The 20,531-nt window shown below is 38.8% G+C and overlaps 1 protein-coding gene across 2 annotated transcripts in view; it reads left to right on the top strand.

Annotated features, from left to right (window-relative positions):
- Positions 1-13,834, top strand: part of RGS7 (regulator of G protein signaling 7) — a 488,559-nt gene extending 474,725 nt beyond the window's left edge. For both annotated transcript variants that reach the window (XM_029934821.1, XM_029934822.1), the window contains one exon: positions 13,156-13,834. The gene's annotated coding sequence lies outside the window, so the exon portion shown is untranslated. The remainder of the gene's footprint in view (positions 1-13,155) is intronic.
- The last annotated feature ends 6,697 nt before the right edge of the window (positions 13,835-20,531 follow it).

Below are 20,531 nucleotides of genomic sequence, written 5' to 3'. Positions count from 1 at the left end.
AGCATTCAATAGTCTCTCAAGTTTTGCATCCCTCTCTCTCCCCAACTCTCTCTCCCTCCTCCGCTCCCCCTGGTTCTCCATTAGGTCTCTCCTGTTTTCCTGTTAGACCTATGAGTGCAAACATATGGTTTCTGTCCTTCTCTGCCTGGCTTACTTCGCTCAGCATGACACCCTCAAGGTCCATCCACTTTCCTACAAAAGGCCATATGTCATTCCCTCTCATAAGAAGGCAGGAATCTTAATTCCAAAACCACTCTGTTACACATTAATAACCAATTGGTTACCAATTGGTCCTCAGTCTATAAAGAATCACAGTCACATTCTGGAGTTCTTTCACTGTTTTGGGGTTTTCTGGGTTTTTTTTAAGATGTTGTCAGAGACTCTATGGATTGTTTCTAGTCTTGGTTAAATGATTTTTAACTTGGTTTTCATCAAATGTGAAATCTGGCATAAAAATTTCTCCATATACCCTAATAATCACCAAGATTATACATTGAGACCACCCTATCAATTCAGTGTAATTCTATGAATAATACAGATTCCAGGCTTGGGAAATACAGCCCCACCAGCTGTAGGGCAATGCCAGGAGTAGGGAAATGCAGTGTCAAATATTCATGTGACTCTCCCAACTGCCCATTGGACTGGACATTGGTTCCATTTAGGATTAAGCCCTGGCACTTCTGTTCGAGTCTTCTAGATTTTGCTATTTGGGCTTACAGCTACCTTAAGTGTAGATAAACCTTCTTAGAAAGGATCCTGAAGCACCTAAAAAGAAAATGTGTAAACTTGTCACTTGTTCAAATTTGTTCACTATAAGTAGTACCAATAGAGAAAATTGACCTGGTAATCTAAGCTCCACTCCTATGCTACATTTTTATTGTTTTTATATACTGTTTTACTAGTTCTGCATTATTCATTCATTTGTATACATTGTTTTAACTATCCTGCAGTCTATCTTTACTTTAATTTCCCTTGATACCAATTTCCACCATAATGTAGAAAAGACAAACCTTAGAGTATTCAGAATGGTCATATTCCAGATTTTTTTTTTTTTTACCAATGGAGTTGCATTACAGTAAAGATCTCCAAGGAGTTAGTGAGATCCTTAATTTACATAAACATCCCTCATAATGAAGCAGATTCTACTTCAGATAAACATCCATCATGATATACAAGCAGGTTAGGGAAGGTTTTTATTTTATATCTGTATACCTGTGAATTTATCTGAATGAGAACTTTGTGTATATTCGTTTCTGGTTGAGATTCATTGCTTGAGATTACAGGTATAGTCATAGATATCTCTATGTTAGAAAATTCCTAAAGCATCTGAGGTAAATATAATTTATAAACCAGTCATTGGTCATTTCCCCACCATAGATATTACCAGTAAACACCTACAATCAGTCTGCTCAGGGATACACCATTTTCTCCTCTTTCTTCTCTTATGGACCTGAAACTATCTCATTTATCATTTTTTGGTTGGCATATATAGGTATCTATCCTGTTTTACTAAAACTGTTTATGGTGATAACTTACCTAAGAAAGCAATTTTAGGTTCCCTGCAGCATGATGTAACTTGATGGGTGTGAAATGTAGCCTGTTTCATTTGGACAACATATCTTTATGTTCCCCTAGTAACGTCATTAGTTCTTAGATTGTCACTCAAGTTTTATAAGCTGTGGATTATATAGTGGTTTGGGGTCAGGGAGCATCCAATGCTCCCTGAGGGTTCCTCAGGAATTTTTTTTAAATATATATATTTTAATGTTTATCTTTGAGAGGAAGAGAGACAGAACATGAGTTGGGGAGAGGCAGAGAGAGAGGGAGACACAGTACCAAAGCAGGCTCCAGGCTCTGAGCTGTCAGCATAGAGCCTGAGATGGGGCCTGAACTCACAAACTGTGAGAGCATGACCTGAGCCAAAATAGTTGGATGCTTTACAGATTGAGCCACCCAAGTGCTCCCCGAAAGAATGTTTGAGGCTGCTGAGTAGACAGTCCCCAGTGGGAAACTTCCCCATTGCTAGTACATATCCCAGAGGCAGAAGTTTAATTGCATTTCCCAAATTACTCTTCTAATATACTGCAGGCCTTAAGTTAACGCCAGTCCCAGCTTTCTGTTTAGTTGGAAGCCACCCTAGGGACTCTGCATACCAAGCTTATAACCCAATAGTAGCCATGTATCCAAGCGCTGTTAGATTCTTTTATCCAACAGCAACAGCAACAAAAACAGTCATTGACCACTTACTGCAGGTCAGACACTTTGCTCCCTATCTTAGAGAACATAGATAATAAGAAAGAGCCACTATTTTTAGGAAGCTTACAGTTTATAACAGAACAGATATTAACAGAAATGAAATAACTGCTCTGGGATGCCACTAACATACACCTGAGTTGGTTCATTCTTTTCAGGAAAGTTAACTGTTCAATGCACAGAGCTAATTTCCTGCTAGCTTCCCACTGGCTTACTTCATGTAAATCATGCTGAAAGCAGCACAGAGTAGGCAGGGGGAAGAGCTGAGGCCTAAGCAAGAGACTTCCTTACGGGATAGTGGGGCAGCTGGCCCTGAGGGAGGAAGAACAAAGGTAGAGCCAGAACAAGTGTCTGAGGACTTGGCAAATGCAGCTGTGCTGCTGGCGAGGACTGCCATGAGGCCTCCAGTTGGAGGAACAGAGCACACAAGAAGGTCACCGCGGAGACGCCTTGTGTCCTGGATCCACGCGCCAGGCCACCTTCATCTCTGCTGACGATGTGGGTGGAGGGCAAGTCAGAACCTAGTGACAGGAGGACATGTTTGCAGGATTAGCAGCTCCTGGTTTAATCCACACCTGAAGATAAGAGGAACTTGGCCAGTAAATTAGAAGAAGTACAGATGGGAGTGTAGAATTTTAGGCACTAGTGAATTTACATATATGCTAAAATATTTTTGAGCCAAGTTTGCCTGAAGAGTTGATAGTAGAAAAATAAACTTCAAACTATCTCAACTAGGAATTGTAAGAGTTATATAATAAATAATTTTACAGTATCACTCTGATTTTATTTGAAGATATGTATACTTGAAATATTACTCAACTATATCTGACTCTCATGTCAAGTCACAGAATTGTCGCTAAGTAAAGCAAGAGAATATGGAATGTTCCAGTGTGCTTATGTACTCAGCCTCACAATGTTTGGCAAAGTACTTGCAGATAATCAACTGAATCTCTGTATCAGTCTCAATTACTTCCTTGAGTTAAATAGAATTTAACAGAATTACATAGAGTTAAAAACAATTTCATCAATGGTCTAAAGACAGTATGTTCACATATTCTTTTCAGAAGTTTATTTTATGTAGCTAGGAAAATACAAATGCGGCTTACCTTGATAAATATTGGTTTCATTATGATGCCTAAATTTAACTTCCACTGAAAGTAGATTCATATGTTAATTATTTCTAGATATGAGGTCACTTACTGGGCAGCCCTGTATCATCACCAAACCGTTTCTTTCTCATTTTCTCCTACCCATTCTAAAGCCTCATGTACCATTGTTATGGGTTCATCAGCACCATTTTTATACTGATGACCAGGCATGGGTATGATTTTCACTTTTCCATGATTTTTGCTAATACTTAAAGGCAATACAACTAATATAGGCAATTTAAAATAAAAAAATAGAGATCTTTATATAAATTGTATACATGTTTAGTGACCTAGATATATTATGTTTAATCCTACAGACACCCTGTTACATTTTCTTAGATATTTCCAGGTACCCAAGGGCAAGCCCAGACTGGGCAAAATCCCATGTGTCCTGCAGTCTGCATCACATTTTGATGGCTAGATTTTTTTACATTATTGTTTTTCAGTGGCTAGGATCTAAAAGTAGTAAGAGCAAACATTGGACAACTGTAAATACAATACTTATACCTGTAATTTCAACCAGAAAACACTATTTTAAAAATAGGCTTGTGGTAGTTATTGAACATTTAAAACACCATTTCTAAACTCTACTGACTTATTTCCGGGAAAGAAAGTTTCTGCTTTTTTTTTTTTTTTTTTTGGTTTATAAAGTCATTTTGATTTACCTGCTTTTATATTAAAGATTTTTCCCCATCTATTTCACCAGCAACAGAAAAATTACCCAGTAGACATGCTGAGTTACAAAGGAAGATAACAAGCACCCATTATCAGGCTATCCACTTGAAACATACTTATTAATATCTAAGAGGAACATGTTCCTAATAAAACTAGTAAAAGCTATTGGGAAGTCTTTATCCCTTATAATTACAAAAATCACATCTTCAAGGTACTTTGGGGAGATACTGAGTAGATAAATTTTTTAAGCCTCTCAATTGAAAAGGAATTTAGAGGCCTCAGTTTCCCCAGGTCCAGTCTGCAGCCCATTGCTTGAATCTCTTCTGTGGTCTCAGTCACAAGTAGGCATCTAGCATTTGCTGGCTCATAAGTTCCAGAGATGTGGTACTCTCAGATGGCACAGGAAGTGCATGCCACATTTTAGAAATTCATTTATTACTTTTATATAGCTTCCATGTATCCTCCCTAGTTCTGTCTCTGGAACTGGACAGAATAAAATAAACATTCATCTAGATCTAGACAGCTCTCGAATTGCTTGAAGGTATGATTACATCAACTCCTCTCAAAGGTTCTTTTTATTTCCTTTTGCTAAAATCTCAAATTCACTGTTTTTCTGTGCAGTTCAACTACCCATATCCCGTATCTCAAAATCACTAGGGGCATGGAAAATGCAGACTCCATAACCTCATCCAAGATAAACTGAGTCAGAGGTGTTCTATCTCACCTCTCTCTCCTTTTGCCCCTCCCCCCCATTTGTGTTGTTATAAACACATCGGAACAATAACATTAAGAACTGTCATCTAGGTAGAAGCGTTCCTACCTGACCTCTCCTTACCGGAGAGCTGTGGTTCTTCCATTTGGCTGCAGCAGAAACACCTGAGGAGACAGATTGCTAGATCTCACCTCTGATAAGGTCTGATTAGTAATTTTCTGCTGAGATCCAAGAATTTTCATTTTTTACTAAGTCCTGAGTAATGTTGCTCCTACTGGCTTTGAGACCATGCTCTGAAGACCAGTACCCTGGAGTAATCGATGATGCTCTCTCTCCACGATAGATCCCAAGGGCACACCAATGTCACAGTGGAGAGGCCACCCGCCAGTTGTGCCCACACAGGTCTGCAACCACCAGCTGAATTATACGGTTATGAATCAGTTATGTTTGTTCTCATGTTCAGATTAGCATAACTGAATTGATAGTAATTACATAATTAAATATATTAGTTCCTGAAATTTGAGTATGAAAAGGAAAGATGAAAACTAAGCTGAACACTTAATGGGACTCAGTAAAATAAAGATGCCTTAAATTGCTATCCAATTACATTTGAGTAAGACTTGCATCAGAAAAATGTATTTCTAATGTTTTCTCGTGTTATTACACAAGACCAGGTCATGGTCTCATGGTTGGTGAGATCAAGTCCCACATGGGGCTCTGTGCTGACAGCACAGAGCCTGCTTGGGATTCTCTCCCCCTCCTCTCTCTCTCTCTTCCTCTCTCTCTCTCTGCCCCTCCCATATGTGTACATGTGCATGCTCTCTTACTCTCAAAATAAATAAATAAACCTTAAAATTTAAAAAAAAGAAAAAGAAAAAAGAGAAGAAAGACATGTCCTATAACTTTTACAAACCATCCTGAAAACGGCACCAGCTTCCCTCCCCTCCCCCAGCTCCCAATCACTGCAGCCATGTCAAAATGTAGAGTCATATGGGGCTTAGACTTAAAAAAAAAAATTCTCATCAGTTCAGATTACATCTCCTCAATCTCGCTAGGTTTCTGGTTAGTTGTTTATTTTAATCTAAGTTTGGGTTTGTATCCTTCTTTTCATTAAATTTTATCTTGTGAGTTAAAGCTTTACATAGGTTTTTGAAGTGTCTCTTAGTTACCCAGCCTTTTAACCAAGATTACCAAATTTTCATATGCATGTATTTTATCAGAACTACATCAGTTTAATGGTGAAAATAACTGACTAAAATACTCAGAGAAGGGAGGGGAAGAGAGATTTCCACCAGTCCAATAATTAGCACACCTTGAAGATAGTGTTTTGTTTAACTACAAACTTCATTAACCCTCTGTGTCTTGGCGTAGAAATACCGCGAAAGACGATACGTGTTGTCATGCGGACAGACACAGAGTCCAGGCGAGACCCTGAGCCGGACGAAGCGGGTCTTGCTGACCCGCCTGGCCACACAGAGTGCACACAGACTCTGCAGGTGCGGCCCGAGCCCGAGGACTCCGGGCTCCTTCTGACCAGCGAGCAGGCAAGCGGGAGGCGGGGTGGGGCGGTCAGTGTGAAAAGGCTACAAAGTGATACAGGGAGCGGCCTTCTCCTGGGACATAGGACGACGTTTGTTATTTTGAGGGCGCGGTTTAAGGGTGTAGGGGAGTGTCAAGGGGGCAGCCATTGTGTCGAGGACAAAGTATGCAAACTGTGTCACACACAACCATTAGCAAGGGACGTGACCTCGTCTTCTCATTTGTTCTGTCCTCGCCCCTGAGGACAGTCAGGTAGCCCTCAGCGCAGGCCCAGAAGGTAGACTCCGGGTCAGGATGGAAGGGCTGCGGCCAAACTCACCGGTAACAATGTCTTTCTCCACAAACCTTTGTTAAAGCAACCAAGCTCCTGTCCTCAAGTCTGCTAAACCCTTTTCTAAAAATGAGTAGGTGAGCATTGAGCATGTAGGACAAAGACCTGGCAGAGTTTACACAGTATTTTGCAAATAAATAATTAGAAGAGCAGTATACTATTCAAAAAAAGAGCAAAGGACTTGAGCAGTTTTAAAACAATACAAATAGTCAGTAAATATATGACAAAACAGAAAGAAAATCAATCTTCATTAATAGTCAAGTATACTTTTAAAAGCAACAAAATAACATTTTCCTCCAACTAGGTTATTTTTTAAAATGATAATACCTAGTGAGGTTCCTGGGTGGCTCAGTCAGTTAAGGGACCAACTTCTCTGCTTAGGTCATGATCTCACAGTCTATGGGTTCGAGCCCCGCATCCAGCTCTGTGCTGACAGCTCAGAACTTGGAGCTGCTTCGGAGTCTGTGTCTTCCTCTCTTTACCCCTCCCCTGGTCACGCTCTGTCTCTCTCTCTCAAAAACAAACATTAAAAAATGTTTTTAATTCTAAAATGATAATATCTAGTGTTACAAAGGGGGTAAGTAAATCAGTGATTTCATACACAGTTAATAGGAATACAGATTTCTAAACACTTTTTTTGAATAGAACTTTATAGAATATGTCAAAAGTTTCAAAATTCTTTCACTGTCAATCAGTAATTCAACTTCTAATAATTTAATCCTGAGAAAACATTCTGAGATGTTCACACACACATACAAGAAGATTCATTGCACCATGTAACTGCCAGAACACACCCTTAATGTATAATATTCATGAATTTCTTACTACATTAAGGTGTATCTACCTGATGGAATATTATGCAGCTATTGAAAATTAGATTATAGAGTAGTAAGTAGCTTTCATCTCTTTTTGTACTGCCGCTCACCATTGACATAATAACACATATGTGTTTGTGTGTGTGTATTATACTACTGTATAAACTGTTTGTGTGCATTTGTTTGTAGAACTAAAATAATATTTCAAAAATAGTACATTCCCTTATGATATGTGATCCACTTTGATATATTCTGATCTATTCTATAGTATTTAATTTTTTTCTTAATGTTGGTAGCATCTGTCTAAATGATTCCCTTACCCACTAATGCAATGAATTTGAAAATTATTTCACAAAAAAAATCATATATGTGTTACTCATAATAAGCTAATGCTATGCACAGTATACTTTCAGTTTTGTAAAAAAATTTTAAAAATTTATAAATCATAGTATTTCCCAAATATATAAATCATATATTAGTATGTATATAACTGTGTTTAAGTAATGTTTATTTCTTCTTTATATTTTTCTGTGTTTCCCTCATCTTTTCTAATGGATATATACTACTTTTATTTTAGGAAAAATTTTAAAGTAAGGAAATGAAAGTATTTGGCATTACTTGTTCTTTCTCAATATGCACAGGAAGCTAGTAATCAATACTTAAATGTAAATGTGCTCACAAACCCTCTCTTTTTAGTATAGTAATAGAATGTTTTCCAGTGCTCAACATCACATATACCAGCCCCCAAACTAGCTACAGATTCTTCTTTTTCTTCCTTCCTTCCTTCCTCTCAACAATTTGAGCTTATTTTTAACTTTCTAGGAACTGACACTCCCCATAGTTTTGCTAAAATTATTCACTTGAACTCACCTGCAAGTTTACCCAGGAAAATTGGTTTCATTTTAAGCATGGAAGAGCTTTCCAAACACGTATTCTAGCTTCTATTCCTTCTTAACACCTTCCCATTTAATTTTCTTGATAGGAGCACCCAGGGCAAAATAAGAGTTAAAAAGACCCAGATTCTGTCAGTTAATTAGTCAATATTTAGGGTGTGACTAGAGCGTTTCCCATTTCTCACTCTACTGTGCCACTCCTCACCCAACTCAGTTATGTAGCTCAAGACATTTGAATCTCATTACCCTGGTTTCAGGAAGTTTAGTCTTAAAATATGACTTCACCCAAGTAACTCAACTCCTGCAAAGAGTCAAGTATGTATTTGGGGACTTCTGTAATGTTCATGTTGTTTAATAGCTGTTGATTGTTTCCCCAAACCAATTGACTTAATGAATTATACAAAATGACTAGTAAATACACTACCTCTGATTCTATGGGCAAGAAAGCCCAGAGAGGGAGACAGCTGAGGAGTTTAGGGGAGCAGTTAGAAGGCTCTAGCAAGGATGGATAAGAAGGTTGTCTTTGCAGAGTAGACAGGATATCAACAGGTAGGCAGATAGGTAGCCCAAGCTGATAGAGTTGCAAAGGCCAGACAAGAAACATGTTGTGGAGTAATGATAGGCAGTTTGAAAGGCCAGGGAAGTCAGGTTATGAAGGATTTAGGAATTCAGGCAAAGATATTTGTATTTGTAAGTGAAACAAGGGCATTTTTCAACATACGAGTAAAAACCAAACAGCATCCTTGAGTTTACTGTCTCTAACTGCACAGCCTGTCTCTGGGACAGCAGTATCCCATCAGCACCAGCAGTCAGCTCCTTAGCACATGGGGTTGGGGGGCGGAAGGGGGGGCTGGCCTCTGGTGAGTCACATACACCAACAGACACTCAATGGCAAGACTTGCATTTTCTTGTTTGCAGTCCCTCACTATGACCTCTGGAGCCTACAAGGCATTCTAGAATGTACTTTGGAGTCTACAGCAACACTTATGGAGGGAATAGGATGCAATGACAGGAAATATATGAGTTGGAATGGTAAGGGAATGCAAGAGTTAAGAGGCTACCTATTTTTTTAATCCAAAAGATACTGACAATCCCCTACTTTTCTCTTTAAGCTCTTTCATGGCTGTCTTCTAAACATCTATCTCTTCCTTTCTCCTTGGTCTTTTAGTGTCCTATAGACTGAGAAAGGCTGCTGTGTATTTTTACAATAGCGATAAAACAAGCGGCTTAGCCACCCAAGCAAATGTAGCTTCTCTGCACCCAGTTTACGGAGTAGTGTCTGCAGGACAGCACTATGGAGAGTTACCTCCATCCCCTCATGTTCCAGACTCTCAGACTGGAACTAAGAGCCTGGCTTTCATATTCATTTCTACTGCCTCACAATTCCTTATTGTCAACTTTCTGTTACTACTTTGAAACCAAGAAAGATTTTTAAAATCACATAAAATTCTGAACTATTGATAGTTGCCTTGGAAGATCTAAGAACAAACACGTAGGTTGCTTGTTTTGTTTTGGGGTGTGGGGCATGTCTTCCTAACTATAACAAAATCTCTACACAGTATTTAAGATAAGGAGGAATTGGTTTGGTAGAGGTGAGGTGTTACTGTGAGATGCCAGAAACTCTCCTTGTTTATATGAACTTATGTGACAACTATATTGTTTGTAGATTAAGTAGACGCTGTATTCACCTAGATGCCAGCAAAATCTGAGGTGTATTTTGTCCTGAAACTGATTGTGTGCTTCTTTTTTTCTTGCCCATTAACTAATCATTACAAAATATCATAGGATTTTGAATTTTTGTTTTGTTTTGTTCTGAGTTTCTGTCTTCGTCTTTCCTATGGATTGCTGTTTCCAATTTAATCCTTATTCTTTAGAATCTTAGCAGAAACGGTATAAGTGATATAACACATATGTAGTCATTTGGTTCAAAATTTATTCATACAGAATTCAATTGTAAGCAATTTGGTAAAAATTGCATTTTGTTAGGCATTTTTAGCCCTCAGTTTCTAGAATTAAGATTTTAGAATTTAGCTATGAAATTTCTCAGATTTTTCAATTTGGAAACATTATGAAAAGGTAATTGGCAGGGGCTGATTCCATATGGCCTCCAAGGAACTGTACTGAAAAGGGTTTTGCAAAACAGCAGATCCTTTCTTACCTACATGAAAGGATCGGTATGCTTTTTAATTTAAGACTTTCCAATAGAATGAGTAACTAAATATCCTTCTGCACTAGAATAGTACCTATCTATTTTCCCCCCTAGTGTGTGAACAAGGCCGGATTTGAACAGGTTTTATAGACAGATTTAAATCAGATTTTCAAATCCATATGACTCATTGGGCACCCATGTTGTTTACTTTGACCCCGGACTGGGGGACTGAAAGTTTTCTAATGTTGCACCCAAACTTGTCGATTAGTTGTCTCTGTGCACAAATGAATATCTTTATTTCATAATTGGTAAGTCCACATCACACAAAATGTTTCATCTAGTGATCGTTTCCCATTTCTGTTCATCTGTTTTCCTGTTATCACAAACTCCCAGGTTGACTATAATCCTGTACTTTTCTATGGGATTCCATGAATGTTTTTAATTATCTCTGAGGATAATAGCCTTTCAAGCCTTTCAGTGAAGCCCATGCCATCCCAAGTACTAATAGCTTCAAGGATGTTTCAAAAATCTGGAAAAAGAGAGCCATGTTAATATTTATTAGATTCTGCAAAGATAACTGTAGTTTTCATAGTCCAAATAAAAAATGATTATATGAGTTTCATATAAATTTCTTCCAATGTTACTATTTCATTCTTCTTCCCAGTAGTTTTTAACAAATCACACTAATCAGTAGTTTTAAAAGCAACAATTTTACATTAGCTTCCTTCCCCTCCTCCACTGCAGTGTAAGCATTCTCTCTTATGCCTCAACCAATATGACATTTTCTTCATCCCACAAATGACATTAGAAATAGTAAGCACTTTGTAAAAATATATTATCCCGCCTCTAAATAAATATACAGAAACTCATGCACACACTTACAGTAATAGCACAGGAATTGAATATAATAGTAAATGTAGGAAAGTGAGGCCTTCAAGTATAGAAGGGTAGCTTTTAGATTTTAAAATTTTTGATCTGTTGCCAAGGTTTGGAAAAACAGTAAAACTTTAGATTGCAATTCATTAGCAACTCTATGCCCTCCTTAGAGTCAGAATAGTGACTTTAGTCTCAGTGTCCTAATTCAAGAGCATATAACATTAAAAACAACGGTAGCAATAATATAGTGAGGGAACAGCCAACATGAACTTGATACATAGAATCCTCCAATAATAGTTTTCTTCAGAAAAAAAAAAACCTTTTGAGGAGGTACTGTAATTGTCCCCATTTTATGGACAAGAAAACAAGCACAGAAGTGGTGACAAAAGGAAGAAACATTTTGTTTATAAGGCCAATATATAATGTAAAGTGGGGTGTCTTGTTAACAAACTGCTTTTTAAAAATTTTTTTCCTCCAATAAAGTGACTAAAGCATAGCCAGTGGGAAATTATCTTCTACTATTAGTTGCCAAAAGCTAAGTTTTGAACCTTTTCCCCCAATTAAAAGGAAAACAATGCTTGGTTTTCATTGTTGCTTGCTGCTCCTGTCATCCGCAGGGCCCTTGTCAGTCACTGTGTGTAAAGAAGGCCTGATTTTGAAATTATTGATCATTTCTTAAACATATTGCATGTTTCTCAAAATGTGGCCATGAGTGATGATTTGTCTCCCAACAGCACATCACCTTTTTATCAAAATTTGATTCATATTAGTAGTAAATCAAGACTATTGTTTTGACTAATTTGTTACTAAAATATTATACTTCTAAAAAATCTTGTCTTTCCACTATTATTTTATCCTCTGAGAAATATAAATCCCATTCAGCAAGTTGACCATCTTATTTTCATTACTAAAACATATAAAATGAAACATGAAACAGAAACCATCAATTGACAATCTGTTACTTTGATCAGAAATTTAAATTTAAATCTTTCTAGAGTACTAGCATTAACAGGGACAGTGTTGGCTTTCAAGATTTCCAAAAAATGAGTATGTACTCTAGGTTTTAACACAATATATGGAATCAGAATATATGGGATTTTTCTGAGGTTGGGGTTGGAGGAAATTGGGTGGAAAAGGAAAGGAAGATTTCTATGGTTTGAAGTAAGGAGCAAGTAGATTTTTATCTGTAGATGTATAATTGGCATTTTTTTTCTCCATTATCACATAGGACGGGAGACAGACTCAACTTGAGTTTCTGCCAATCACACCTTCAAAAAAAGGAATTGTATTTAAGTAAATCAGACACTCTGCCTATCTAGATATTTGTAATATCTAGACTAATACTAGTCACATGACACTAATTCCAGCAATTCACCAAGAATGCATTCACATTGCTGTCTTTCAGGGCAGTTTCCTAAGGTTTGTTGTGACATGTTTAGAACCAGCTGCAAATCTAGGTGTTGCATCATTGCTAAGGCTTGATGAAATGTTTATGGACATGTTTTATTATTTGCTAATCTGTGCTGTGAACCCATCAGTCTGTTTGCAGTGGGGAGTTGGTGGGTAAACGGGTGGGAGGGTGGAAGAGGGGCAGATCATTTTGTTTGATGTGTTGGTGGAAGGAGAAAGGAAGTTTGAACTAAGAACTAAAGGGTTCCATTTTGACCCTTGCACAAAAATCAACTGCAGTAAATAAATGCTACTCATAATCAGGTTTTCAGTGATCATACTCTTTTTCCCCCTTGTCTTATATTTTCTTCTCAGGGGAAATCTCTCACATCAAAGAGGTTAACAAGCCTCGTTCAGTCTTACTAAAAGGATCTTCTTGTAGCATGGAAGCAGACTGGAGTCACTGCATATACTTTGTAGCTCTGTGTTGTTACCTGGACCAGAGGACTTTAGACCAAGACGTTGCATGAGCAAAGGACCTGAATTGTTCTCTCTTTGTGTACATTAAGACATTGCCATTCCAAGGGACTCCACCATCCCAATGCCTCCATTTCAAAATGTTGTCTGCTTACTTTCTCCTTGTACTGAGCTGGATCTGTGTGTTTTCCGTTTTAACAAAAGCTCGAGTGGAGTTAACCTTTCTTTTCCTCCTAAAGCTTCTGCTAGACACACAATTCACTGAGAATTCACTCAGTCAAAACCTGGAAGAACTGTAAAAGAAAAAAGCATTTATCAATAAGTATACACATGGCTTCACATTTATTAAACAGTAAATTAGCACAGAAAGTTTCATTTCACCAATGTTCACAGTCAGAAACTAGCTCTGTCTTTGTTGTCTATACATTCTCGGTTAATGTTTCTTGCATTTATTTTTATACCATATTTAAATAAGAAACACCTTTTACTCCCAATGTATTAAAGTTGATCCCTTCTCTGTAAATTTGTGTATGTTTATATTGTTGTTTTATCTTTCATTAAAAGATGCAGAATCTCATTGTTTGTGTAATTTTGTCTTCCACACAACGATGAAGAAAATGCTGAGAAACATCCACAAATGTAAGCCTTGCAATTTAAGCTATCATCCTGCAGGTTTACTTTCGGGCTCTAAGGCAAACTTGGACAGTGCAGGAGTCGGGAGCTGACTCCCGGGGGCTAAGCCAGGACCAGGCAGATGTTTTTTCTCTTATGTAGGCCTTCCACATTTTCCATTTGCCAGGCCTTTCTGCCTTATTATGAATATGCATCTCTGTGTTTTGCTAATGGACATTGCGATGGGAATTAGGTTTGAGTGTCACTTCCCAACTCAGAAACATATTTTTCTTAAAGTATAATTTTAAAAATGCCTTAAGTCAGTCGCTTTTAAATCTTTGGTGGTTAAAATTCTTTTGAGAACACATTGATAATTACTAATCTTTAGTGTGTGCTTAGTAAGTGCCGGCCACAGTGTTATGGGCTTTACATACCCATAAAATCTTCACAATGAATCCTCACAGCAGCCCATTTATGCAATTTTGAGAATTTTAAGGCAGAGAGAGGTTAATTAACCTGTTCAAAGTCACACAGCCATGTATACAAATTCAGGCAGTCCAACTCCAGAACCCACTATACTACATTGATTCACTATACCACCCAACTTCTTTTGGTAAAATTTATGAAAATCCACATACACTGTCACACAGGAAACATTTGCACTGAATTTTATTTTTTTAATATTTTATTTATTTTTGATACAGAGAGAGACAGAGCACGAGATGGGGGGAGCAGAGAGAGAAGGAGACACAGAACCAGAAGCAGGCTCCAGGCTCTGAACTAGCTGTCAGCACAGAGCCTGACGCAGGGCTCGAACCCACGAATGTGAGATCTGACCTGAGCCAAAGTCGTAGGCTCAACTGACTGAGCCACCCAGGCGCCCCTGCACTGAATTTTAGAGCATTCATAGAATACCCTCTTAAATTCATCCATGGCCCCAATTAAGAAACCTGACTCCCTTTAAGAATTGGGTTAGGGATAGGGGCACCTCGGTGGCTCAGTTGCTTGAGCATCTGACTTTGGCTCAGGTCATGATCTCACAGTTCGTGAGTTTGAGCCTCTCATCAAGCTCTGTGCTGACAGCTCAGAGTCTGGAGGCTGCTTTGGATTCTGTGTCTTTCTCTCTCTCTCTAAACCTCCCCTGGTCACACTCTTTCTCTATCTCAAAAATAAATAATAAATATCTTAAAAAATTAAACAAGTTGAGTCAGGGATGCAAAAGGTCACACGGGGGGAAATGAACTTAGCTTGTTTACTTTTGCATCTGTGTAGCCATTGCAGACTCTGGATATTTAAAAAACGGAAACATAATATTGTAAGTAATGTAATTATTAATTACTTGTAGGTAAATTTAAGTTCTGAAAAAATTACCAACATCAGCGAGAAATCAGTAGTGAGTCTATGAGCTAGTGTACAGAACTGTCACAAGATGGAAGCAACTTGATAGGAGAAATTTACATATGAGCAATAATCGGAACACTAACTAAGATTTTTTTTAAAGATTTAATTATATGCCCTCTGACTTTTTAAAAGGAATACATAAAGTGCACACAAATTAAATATATAGATGTTCTCTCTTAGAAACACTTCATTCACGACAGGCTTGGGCAGTGGGTACTGAGGCTACATGGAAAGCTACATCACAGAAACATTAGTTGAAAGAAAGCAAGACCTACTAGAAGAATATGATGAATAGACAATCTTGCAGAAATAGAATTGGTTATTCTGGAGGCTATCTCATACATTGTCATTCCTTGGATGCCAAATCACAAATTTACACGGAAATGAAAAGCATAAGAATGGCAACAGACGACAGGAAAGAAACATTCAGGCAAATGTCCTCAAGTCAGGAGCTCTGGTATGCCTGCAGGTCAGTTTCTGAGTTCAAGTACATAAAATCTTTCACTAACCTAATGACTCCATTTTATATAATTTGGACAAGGCTGAGGCTACAAAACAGTGTATTTCAGGAGAAGCATCTTGGAAAATATTGGAACTCTTGGAGTTCACTCAAGGAAGCACATGGCAACTGTCTCACACCCGACTCTGGGACAATTTGATCTATAAGGCATGGAAGGAAAACTCCCAAGTCTGTAATGAATAAAATGGTTTTTAAGATGCTTTTTTTTTCTCCTTTAAAGCAATTTAAAAAATTATCCACCCAAGCAGTGGCTGAGAGTTTCCACACTCAATTGCAAAACTACTTAATTCATTCTCTAAACTGCATTGACCTGATTCTTCCCTTTGCAACGTCTACAGCAATGTTTTCTGTGGATCTTCAATGGATTTTCTGCTTGAATAAAAGTAAGAGAAATATGGTCAGCAACTCTACCTCCGTCAGGCACTAGCAAAATAAATGAAGACAAAAGTGCTCCCTCTTCATTATGACAAGTATAAGTGCATGTTGCTACTCGGCACTTTCATGCATCTGCCATTCTCCTTGTTGAGTGCTCATGCATGATGGTTTATGAATAATTTTGGTCTGTGAGGAAACCAAGTCTTTGCTACTAACATAAATTTAGTCCAGATAAATGCACTGATTGTCTCCACACATAGGATTTGTGTGTCCTTAAATATACACTTGAAGGAGTGCATTGAAGTAGCCAATGACTTTACTGTTGTCTATGACTATCCCTTTGCATATTCTAATACCCTCTAAAACATCGGCAGCAGGTAAGAGAATAGAGATGGTGCAGAATGTGATGAACATAAAAAACGGAGAAAGAACTAACGTCACATCACATGCAGGAATTCCTTTTGTTGTGTAAAACCATGTTTTTGTATCTTTTCATTCAGAATTTTGTACTCCAAATTAACCTTCAAAAAGATACTAAATGATGTATCAAACTTAAGACATCTTTACTCAAAAATCAGTTTAAAACAGAAACTGTTACATAAGCCCTTGAATGCCACGGGAAGTCTCTCTGCAGCTGAAATGTAATGCATGTGCAACTTCATGTTTACAAAGATCATAGTTACTGGATAGACATGAGTACTCCTTGATTAATACACTGATTAATAAATATTGACATCTTTATTAAGTTTTGACAGCTTAATCATTTCAACTTGTTTGGAAATCAAATGAATTGGTGCTTGTTATCTTTTTAAAGGTTAGTAACATCTAATTCCAGTATTGTTTGAAAGGATTAAGACAACATATCTAAATTATCAAGTGCAGAATTAGGTACATAATTAGATATCAAATATGTACTTTACTCTCTTCCCTTTCTTTTCCTGCAAAAGGTCATTTTTCTAAAAAAGATAAAATGCATGCAAACGCCACTCCTAGCTCAGGTAGAATCATGTGGTTTGAAGTGCCAAGGGCCAAATCAAGTGGTAAATCAGAATACCAGAGACCAGAGGAAAGGCATGGAGAGGAGTCAGGTGTGATATGGAGGCAATAAAGCATCAGGACCAAAAGAGTGACCACAAGAAGAAGAAGGAGAAGGAGGAGAAGAAGAGCAAGAAGAAGAAGGAGAAGGAGAAGAAGAAGAGGAAGAAGAAGGAGAAGGAGGAAAAGAAGAGGAAGAAGGAGAAGGAGGAGAAGAAGGAGGAGAAGGAGGAGGAGAAGAAGAAGGAGGAGGAGGAGAAGGAGAAGACAAAGAAGAAACTTGGCTAAGTCAAGGAGACAGAGACAGCATCCTGAACAAATGAAATGGGAAACTGAATCTCTGGAAAATAGAAATAGGGCTTGTTAGAAAGCAATTGTGGCCTCACCGGTGTGTGTGACAGAATCTTTCTAGGAACCTAGCCAGTGGGAGCTAGAGGTGCAGGGGAGAGCAGATGGTATAAGATACCAGGCATAAACTCATCCATCTTCCTAAGTGCAGGATGACTTTTGGCCCCAAAGTACAAATAGAGGAACTTCTCCTTCCCCATACACTAGATTTCCAGAGATCTCCCAGACCAAACAGAGAAGTATATATAAGTATAGGCAAACTGAATGATTTGTCACGCAAGGTCTTAAAGACTCTGAAACCTCTTGATTCCATGACACAGGGCTGTGGTGTTTGCCAGGGGAGCTCTCAAATCCAGGCTGGGTGATAGTCTCAGTTAAGTAAGAATTGGCCATTTGGCAGGTGAGACTGCAATGCACAGGCTACAGAAAGAGATGGAAAGTGGATCTAGAAGAGTTGCTCATAGGCCACAGGACTTAAATTGACTGAGTGGAGTGAGTCAATTCTACATACTAGTTCTTATCCTGGTTATTTGCCCTGGCACTTTTGGGGCTACAGGAATATAATGGAACCAACTTTATGAGGGTACATACTGCAACTTGCAGTGCTCATTCTCCATGCCCTTTCCTGGATTTTTTCCTTCGAGTGTGAAACACAACACTCTGCCATGAGCAGAGACTGTGATAGCATTGCACACTTCCCAAGGTTGACAGATAACTGAGCCATTTCTAATAGCCATAGTGTCCGGTATCTTCATACATACATGAAAGGTATGTGGTGTCATGTCACGAGCATGTGTAGGGTCGGAAATACATCACACATAAAGGGGCATTCTCTAAGCATAAAATGCACCCTGACCTGAAGCTATGAAACAGACCATGGCTTTCCATGAGACAAAATATGGGAGAAATGTGTGAAATATGAGCTTACAAACTGTGTTCATAAAAATGTATTGTCAATGACAGGATACGGAAGAATTTACACCAAAGGAAAAAGATAAAAGCAATCTGAAGAGTATCTCAAATAAGTATTTTCAAAGTGTTAAGCCAATAACGTACATAAACATGAGAAAAGATGAGACAGAATTATAATATAAATATATAATATAAATTCCTACCAAGAATTTCATAGTGAAACTTTGGAATATTTATGAAAGAAAAATTTTTTTTAATATCCCAAAATTTCTTTACCAGGGGGAAAAGAAACGGAAGTCTGATTTATCTTATCTTTGCAATGTGAAATATCAGATGTCAGCAGAATGAAACTCTCACTTTAAAATTCTATACTCAACTGGACTTCTGGGGAAGATTGTGGGTAGGAGGACCCTAAGTTCACCTCCTTTCATGGATACAACTAGATAACACTTACATCAGTGAAAATAACTCAGAAAATGACCAGAATACTGGCAGAACAGACTCTCCACAGCTAAATGTAGAGAAGAGACCACATGAAAGATGGTGAGGAGGGTGGAGATGTGCTTGAGAAGCTAAATGACTCTGCAGAACATCCCCTGGGAGGGAGCCACGCCGCGGCAGCAGACACGGTAAAGGAGCAGACCCTCACACCACCACTCCAGGCGTGGAGGATCCCTATGACATTTGGCTTTGAAAACCAGAGGGGCATAATTTTCCAAGTTCTTACAATCACCAGGCTTTAACATCTTGAACTTTAAAAATAGCAAGCTCAGGAATGGGAGAACCAGGAGGGTGAAAGGAAACTGAGTCCTGCCAAGAAACAGCACAACAAACATCCCAGGAGATACAGCATAAAGTCAGCAGTTTGTAAAAAGCCTGGGGCATATGGGAGGGAGATTTCTTTACTAATCTTAGATCTTGTGCTAAGAGGTCAAGGATCTTTGGAAGATTTTGATCTACCAGAACAAAAGAGCTGATTGGTGTCCTATCCTAAAGACATGAACACTTGTGGGAACAAATTGCCAAAACTCACTACCTAACTTGCTAACACTACTGCCCCATCTTAGCATTCTCCTGTGCACACTCCCCCTCCAGCCCCTCTGCACCTCGAGGCCCCTCCCACAGCTGACCGGCATGAACCTTCCTAATGCAGGTGCCCCACTCCTACATTCTCCTTCAGACCTACTTCCTCCAATATACACTTCGCTGGAGCCCATTCAAAGCAGTACCGCAAGCCCAGCAGTGTGCAAGCAGCCCCAACAGGAACCAACACCACTCCAAAGTGACCTCTGTCCCAGGGAGAGAAGATAACCACATAAACTAGTCCAACTGTGGCTGCAGCAGTGGGATGGGGGAAGACGGGTTATCTGACTGCAAGGCCCACCCAACAAAGAAAGTTTCTCAAGAGACAACACAGGGAAGTGCCCTGTAGTTCAGTGGTGCTGCATCTCTAGCAAACAGCTGGTCTACCTCAACTCAGGCCCAAGGAGGACCCAAAAACTGGCCTATTGCAACATAGGAAGCAAACCCTGCTCATAGCAGGCAAAGAGAGCCACTGCTGACAACTGGACTGATGGAAAAAGCAGCTCATCCACAAAAGCAGGGTGCATACAACATACATAGAAGACGCCTCTGAAGTGCCAGGTCCCACTGAACAGGGGACCCTGTGGTGCAGGACACTATAGGACCTCTTCTGTGTAAGGGCACTACTTTCTCTTTTTTTCTTTTATAGTTTATTGTCAAGTTTGTTTCCATATAACACCCAGTGCTCATCCCAACAAGTGCCCTCCTCCATGCCCATCACCCCCCTTCTCCTCTTCCCCTCCCCTGTCAGCCCTCAGTCTATTCTCAGTATTCAAGAGTCTCTCATGATTTGCCTCACTCCCTCTCCCCAACTATTTTTCCCCTGCCCCTTTCCATGATCCTCTGTTTTCTTGTTCCACTTGTAAGTGAAAACATATGGTATCTGTCCTTCTCTGCCTGACTTATTTCGCTTAGCATGACGCCCTTGAGGTCCATCCACTTTGCTACGAATGGCCAGATTCCATTCTTTCTCATTGCCATGTAGTAT

Source organism: Suricata suricatta, chromosome 3 (genome assembly GCF_006229205.1).
Source record: "Suricata suricatta isolate VVHF042 chromosome 3, meerkat_22Aug2017_6uvM2_HiC, whole genome shotgun sequence".
Lineage (NCBI taxonomy): Eukaryota > Metazoa > Chordata > Mammalia > Carnivora > Herpestidae > Suricata > Suricata suricatta.
The sequence above is the reverse complement of the archived record's forward strand: the minus strand, read 5'-3'. Positions and strand labels throughout refer to the sequence as shown.